This window comes from Trachemys scripta, chromosome 2, assembly GCF_013100865.1.
Source record: "Trachemys scripta elegans isolate TJP31775 chromosome 2, CAS_Tse_1.0, whole genome shotgun sequence".
Lineage (NCBI taxonomy): Eukaryota > Metazoa > Chordata > Testudines > Emydidae > Trachemys > Trachemys scripta.
The window spans coordinates 262,245,349-262,253,258 of NC_048299.1; positions in this window are offsets into that span (position 1 = coordinate 262,245,349).

Below are 7,910 nucleotides of genomic sequence, written 5' to 3' on the forward strand. Positions count from 1 at the left end.
TTGCTAACTTTAGAGCTTGACTTTCTAACCTTAATAATGTTCTTTGAGAGAGAAAGAGTGTCTAATGTCCTAGGTTTTTAAAAAAGCAAACTGAAAAAATAAATTCCATCATGGGCATCATGCTGATATTCACATGGTTCATCATTAGGTCTACTGCACAGACTTTTACCAGGTAAGCTAATGGAGTGACTGGTAGCAATAGTAGGCTGTCATCCTCTATGTGGACTAGCACTAAAAGGGGCTGGAATGCTTCGTGAGAGGGTTTCATAGATATTTGCTGGCAGCAAAGGCATGATGAGATTTGTGAAACTTGGGTTCCATCTCAGGCACTGTAGAAGACTGTGCTCTCCTAGGCACAGCCTCTTCTGCTCATTACTCCCTAACTTGACCCCCTTCTACCCTGTTCCCTCCATTCTCTCCCTGTCTACTTCTGTCTCTTCCCTCTCCCTGGTTACCCATCCCAGTCCCATTCTCCTCACCTACCTAATCTCAGTCTCCACTCCTTAGGCTTCTCATCCTAGTCATAGTCTCCTTGCCCAGCAAGTCCTGATCTCACCCCTCTGGGACCCCACCGCACATCTCCTTGTCCGGCTGGTCCCAGTCCCATTCTCCTTCCCCAGCCAGTCCCAGCTTCCCTTTCTCCCTCCCAGAAGCCTCTAGTCCAAGTCTCCTTCCCCCAGGCTCCTTGTCCCAATCAAATCCCTATCCCCCACATTTCAGGAGTGGCTCTTGTCCCCTCTGCATTTAAATCAGGTAGCTATCTGCTCCACGCTGCATGGGCCAAGTGGTGGTGAGGAGAGGGTATTGAGAATACAGGAGAGACTGCCTCCCTGCTCTCCATTCCAGGTCCCAGCTTGTAGCACCCCAGAGATGCAATTTAACCTGGGAATTTAACTGCAAAAGTCTTGCAAGTTTCTAATGAGCATGTGCAAACAGCAATTTTTAAATGGCTTATAACTTCCCCAAAGTTGGGCAGACTTTAACAGGGTTGGCAAAAGGCACATCCCTGACACAAAAGCCATCCACCTGCTAAATGTCAAGTCCCTGCTCAAAAGCATGAGGGTGCTAGACATGTTCAAAGAAAAAGTCACCAATATTTTTTTAACATGGGCAATTTGATAATTAATAATATCCTTGTTACTGAAAACAGCTGAACCATTTTGGCTGAAATTCCCACCCTCCTCCCCCCAAGACAAATCAGCCTGAGGCAGATGCCTGGCATGGAAAATTTCAGCCTAAACAGTTAAAAGTTATAAGCAACTGAAAACAGCACCTTATAATTGAAAGTGTAGAGCAACCTTAATAATAGGTGGTGCATGTGCATATTATCCCATAAATAGGGCCCTACCAAATTCACATTCCATTTTGGTCAATTTCATGGTCATAGGCTTTTTAAAATCTTAAATTTCACAGTTTCAGATATTTAAATCTGAAATTTCATGGTGGTGTAACCATGGGGGTCCCAACCCAAAAGGGGACCATGGAGGGTCGCAAGGCTATTGTAGGGGGGGGGTTGCAGTATTGCCACCCTTACTTCTGTACTGCTGCTGGCAGCGGTGCTGCCTTCAGAGCTGGGCTCCCTGCGTTTGGGGGAAGTTCCTGGAGATGGGTCTGACTGAGCCCCAGGAGTGGGACTAGCATCTGGAGATCCGCACACAGTAAGAGGCCCCAGTCCTGCCCCTCCCCTACACTAGCCAGATGTCACTGGGGAGATCAGTCCATGATGCATTTTTCATGGCTGTGAATTTGGTAGGTCCCTACCCATTCTGGGTCCTGTGCCAACGCCCCGTGTCTTCCCTTTCGGTCTGCGGGAATGGAGCCCGAGTCTCCCCAGCACGTCACATTTGGCAGTCGAGTTACTCCTTAAGATCCAATCTGACAGTGAGGACTCCAACGATGATATCGACTCGAGTAATGCATACGACACGAGATTGTTTGTGGCATTCATGGACATGCTCACCACCATGGAATGCCACTTTTGAGTTCAGGAAACAAGCACTGAGTGGTGGGATCACATTGTCATGCAAGTCTGGGATGACGAGCAGTGGCTGCAGAACTTTCGAATGAGAATAGCCACTTTCATGAGACTGTGATGAGCTCGCCCGCACCCTGCGGCACAAGGACACGAGATTGAGAGCTGCCCTGATGGTGGAGAAGCGGGTGACTATTGCAATCTGGAAGCTGTGGCAACTCCAGACAGCTACCGATCAGTCGCTAACCGGTTTGGAGTGGGAAAGTCTACTATTGGAATAGTGTTGATGCAAGTTTGCAGGGCCATTAATCGCATCCTACTCAGAAGAACCATGACTCTGAGTAACGTGCATGACATTGTGGCTGGCTTTGCACAAATGGGTTTCCCTAACTGTGGAGGGGCGATAAATGGGACGCATATTCCAATTCTGGTACCAGCCCACCTAGCCTCCGAGTACGTTAATCGGAAGGGTTATTTCTCTATGGTTCTCCAGGCACTTGTGGATCACTGTGAGCGTTTCATTGACATTAACGCAGGCTGGACCAGAAAGGTGCATGATGCATGCATCTTTCGGAACACTGGCCTGTTCAGGAAGCTGTAAGCTGGGATTTTCTTCCCAGACCAGAAGATCACCGGAGGTGAAGTCGAAATGCCCATTGTGATCCTTGGAGACCCCGCTTACCCTTTAATGCCATGGCTCATGAAACCCTACACAGGGAGCCTTGACAGCAGCAAAGAGTGGTTCAACAACAGGCTGAGCTGGTGCAGAATGACTGTGGAGTGTGCTTTTGGCTGTTTAAAGGGCCGCTGGCACTCTCTGTATGGGAAGCTGGACCTGGCCGATGACAGCATCCCCACGGTTATATCCACGTGCTGTACCCTCCATAACATTTGTGAAGGTAAGGGTGAAAGCTTCACTCAGGCATGGACCTCGGAAGTTCAACACCTGGAGGCTGAATTTGAACAGCCAGAGAGCAGGGCTATTAGAGGGGCCCAGCACGGGGCTGCAAGGATTAGGGATGCCTTGATGGAGCAATTTGAGGCTGAAAGCCACCAGTAATGTCTGGTGCCCTGCAACGGAGTGAAGTGCAGTGGTTCCAATGTTAGTAGGAATCTGTGTTTGCTACCCTGACTTGCAGGGTCTGTTGCTTTCCTAGGCTAAGATATCTTTTACTTTATGCAATAATAAAGAATGTTTTCAAAGCCAAAATATCCATTTATTGAAAATAAAAATCATTTATTGAAAAGAAACACAACTGCTTGGGAAACAGAAAGGGTAAGGGGGTGGAGTGGGGAACGGTACAATCTCAGATTTGCGTATGTCCTGTTATCATACTCGGCCTTCTTGTCTGGAGTGCTGTGCAATGAGTGCTGCACTTCAGGATGGCTATACTGCATGGTGATGGGGGTTGAGTGCAGTGGGTAAGGGTTGTAGTTTTATGGGCTGGGTGGTGAAGCTACAGGTGTTGGAGGATGTTGGGGAAAGTGGGTTGGAGGTGACATGGGGGCACAAGGGAAAGAGTTTTGGGACAAGGGCTGCGGGGGTGGGGGTGGCGGTAGTGCTCCACCTGCATGGCTACGAGCGCCTGGATCGAGTCCGCTTGGCGCTCCATGATGCTTATCAGCCAATCTGTGTTTTGCTGCCAGAGCTCCACGCTTTTGTGCTGGTGATCCGCATTCTGCTGGCAGATCCTCCTTTCACTCTCCCTCCACTCCTGCGCTTTTAGATTCTTGTTAAGTGACTGCTGCATTACTTCATGCAGCATGTCTTCCTTGCTTCTACGTGGCCTCTTCCTGAGTCTTTGCAGTCTCTCGGCCGGTGATAACACGGACGGCTGAGATATCAAGGTTGCATCCATAAAGGCAAAATGCAACACTTAACAGAGGCAGCATTTTTCACACCAAAAAGAGCAATGATTCCCCCGTACTTAAGGAGGGCAAGCACAGTCTACACAATAGCATAATTTGGCCATCCCAAAGCGAGCACACATAACCCACGGGAGCTCCAAAATGGTGAGTAAGCACAAGGTCCAGGGGGAATGATTGTTTCATGGCTATACTGTCCTCTGGGTTTCTGAGCCTTGGGGAGAGCCAATAGCATCAGGGGGCCCCTATACTGAACAATGTCCTCACATTTTCCACAGGAGTTCGTCCTGGAAGATATCTCGCTGCTGAGGGTGACCTGGGAAGCAAGGGAGGGTCTTCTACTACAATGCGGCTTCCGCCCTGGCCCATATGCAGCTTGCCTGTGTGCAGCAATGGTCCCCCCGCCCCTCACAGCACAGTGGCGCGGACATGTTAGCCTGACTGGGACAAGGACCACAGTGGCTCTCCCAAGAAATCTGCACAAGCGCATTGCCCAAGTTCTGGATGAGACCTTTGAAGAGATCACTGAGGCGGATTACCTCGATGTGAGAGAGCACATCAACACCCTATTCTGCATCTAGGCATGCATGCAGCCCTCACCCTCCTCACCCCAGGAGTCCGCACCAAATAACTTCCTTCCCAAAATAAAAGCCGCTTACCGGGAACCTCCTCTGGTGTTTGTCCTTCCCCAAGCACCGGCCGCCGCTACTGGCTATCTTCCTCCTGGCTTGAGAACAACTCCTGGCTGCATGCATCTAGGGATTCCAGGGTGTTTTCCTCCGCCTCAGCACACTTGCTCCCACTTTGCTGCTCCTCCTCCTCCTGCCTTGTTGAACTGGGCTCTGAAGTGTCCATGGTGGTACTTGGAGTGGAGGTGGGGTCACCCCCAAGTATCACATCCAGCTCGTTGTAGAAACGGCAGGTCGCAGGGGCAGCACCGGAGCGGCGGTTTGCCTCGTGGGCTTTGCGGTAGCTCCTTCACTTTAACCCTGCACTGCAGTGCATCCTGGTCATGGCCCCTTTCCATCATGTCCTTTTGATATTTGCCTGAAGGTATCGTAATTCCTACGGCTGGAGCGCAGTTGGGACTGGATAGCTTCCTCCCCCCAAACACTGATGAGGTCCAGCACCTCGCCATTTCTCCATACTGGGGATCGCCTGGCGCGTGGAGGCATGGTCACCTGGAAAGATTTGCTGAGAGCACTCCACACTTGGCTGAGCAAACAGGAAGGGGATTTTCAAAATTCCCAGAGAATTTAAAGGGAGGGTCTGATGGTTGGTCACCTGAGGGCAGGGCAGTAGAGTTCAAACTGATGACCAGAGTGGTTAGAACAGGCATTGTGGGACACTTCTGAAGGCCGATCAGAGTGCATTAACAGACCAGGGCATCCACACTGGCGCTGCAACGCTCCAGCGGGGGCACAGCAAATGTTATTCCACTCACCGAGGTGGAGTACTAGGAGCGCTCTAGCCGCGGAGTCAGAACACTCTACGTGCCTTGCCAGTGTGAAGGTGTTGTGAGTTAGAGTGCACTGGGCTGCTTTAATGCGCTCTAACTTGCAAGTGTAGCCATGCCCTGAGTGAATGACCTAGCACTTTGCACTATAAAATTTCATCCCATTTCTAACACTCCAGTTTTCAAGGTCATCCAAATCTTCTGGTTTGGTATTCTGGTCCTCCTCCATATTGGCAATACCTCCTAACTTTGTGTCATCTGCAAATTTTATTAGCGTACTCCCACTTATTGTGCCAAGGTCATTAAAGCAAATGTTAAATAAAATTGGTCCCAAGACGGATCCTTGAGATACTCCACTAGTAACCTCCCCCCAGCCTGACAGTTCACCTTTCAGTATGACCTGTTGTAGTCCCTGCTTTAACCAGCTCCCTACCCACCTCTAGATTCTCATATTAATTCCCATTTTGCCCAATTTAACTAATAATTTCCTATGTGGAACTATACTGAATGTTTTACTAAAACATTTACTGTGTAGATTAGATCTACTGCATTTCATTTGTCTAGAAAATCAGTTATCTTTTGAAAGAAAGATCAGGTTGGTCTAGCATGATCTACTTTTTCTAAAACCATGTTTTATTTTATTCCAAATACCATTTGCCTCTATGTCTTTAATAATTTTCTTTCAAAATTTGTTCTAAGAACTTGCCCACAAGTGAGGTCAAACTAAAGGGCCTATAGTTAGCTAGATCACATTTTTTTTCTTTCTTAAATATAGGTACTACATTTGCAGTTCTCCAGTCATAGGGTATGACCTCAAGTTTATGGATTCATTAAAAATCTTTCTTATTGGGCTAACAATTTAATATTCCAGTTCCTTTAATATTCTGGGATGAAGATTATCCAGTCCTCCTGAATTGGTCCTGTTTAAGTTTGGCTTCCACCTCAGATGTGGTAATTTCTACTTCCACATCCTTGTTCCCATTATCCACCCTGTCACTGCCCCCAAGCTCTTTATTACCCTTATTAAGAACTGAGGCAAAGTATTCATTTAGGTGTTGGGCCATACCTGGATTATTTTTAATCTCCATCCTCACTGTTTAGCAGACACACTTATTTTTTTCCTTGTTTTCTTTTTACTAACATGGCTAAAGAACCTTTTACTATTGGTTTTAATTTCCTTTACAAAGTCCAACTCTGCCTGGCTTTTGCCAGTTCTCACTTTATCCCTACACTTTCTGACCTCCAACAAGTAGCTTTCCTTGTTGATCCATCCCTTCTTCCATTCCTTGTAGGCTTTCTGCTTTCTCTTAATACCTGTATGAGATGCCAATTCATCCAGTTTGATCTGCAACCCTTCCCTATGAGTTTTCCCCTTTGCTTGGGATGCAGGCTTCATATCGCTTCTGAAACTTTGACTTAAAGTAATTCCAAGCCTCCTCCACATTCAGATTCTTGAGTTCGTCAGTCCAGTCCACCTCCCTAATTAATTTCCTTAATTATTTAAAGTTTGCTCTTTTGAAATCAAGCACCTTAGTTGCAGACTTATTTTTGTTTATCCTTTAATTGAATTTAAACTGGATTAACTCATAATCACTCGAACTAAGGTTCTCCTCTACACCCAGTTCTACTATGAGCTCGCTACTTACCAAAACTAAATCTAAAATGGCATCACCTCCTGTTGGTTCGGTGACTATTTGGTGAAGAAATCTGTTAGTTCTCACACCCAGGAATATCTAGGCCCTACCGTTATTAATAAGGCTACACACACACTACAGCTTAAGTTGGTATAAATTATGTCGCTCAGGGGTGAGAATAAGCCACCCTACTAAGCAACTTAAGTTACACCGAACTAAGTGCCGGTGTGGACAGTGTTATGTTGGTGGGAGAGCTTCTCCCACTGACATAGCTACCACCACTTGCGGGAGCTGGAGTAATTAAGTCAACAGGAGAGCTCTCTTCTGTCAGCTTAGAGCATCTGCACTTGCAGACCCCAAGCACTATCACTGTGCAGCCTCTGTTGCCATTCTTCCTCAAAGTGATTTTGACTCAAACAGCTTCTGTTTTACCCATTCCATCTATTCCATTCTAAATTTCTTTACAGTCTACCTCATTGTTAATATACCGTTCTGCTCTACCACCTTTACTTTTATTTTTCTCATTCCCGAACAGCACACACCCTTCAGTACCTGTATTCCAGTCATGACAATATTCCACCATCTTTCCACTATCCCTATAATATCTGGTTTTACTTCCTGCATCAGTAGTTCTGCCTTCAGTTAAGTAGACCTGCCTACGCCTGGTGTTGGTTCAATTCTCAGGCCTTTCCCCATTTGTTCTTTCTGGGTGCAAGTCTTTTTGTCTTTTGTTCTCACCTGCAGTCTTCTGAGAGTCATCCTCTGTCCTCCTGGGACTCTGAACTATGGCTATCTCCATTGTCTCTTCCCCTCTTCTTGTAGGTCTAGCTGCTCTTCTCTTCTTCCTTGCCCTTCTTCATTTTCCAACACAGTGAACCTGTTCCTCAGCAATATTCCTCCTTTGCTAGCCTTCTGCCTTGCTCTTGTAATCACATGCTGCCACAGGCCACTTTCTTCATCCAGCAATCTACCCTCACATTTC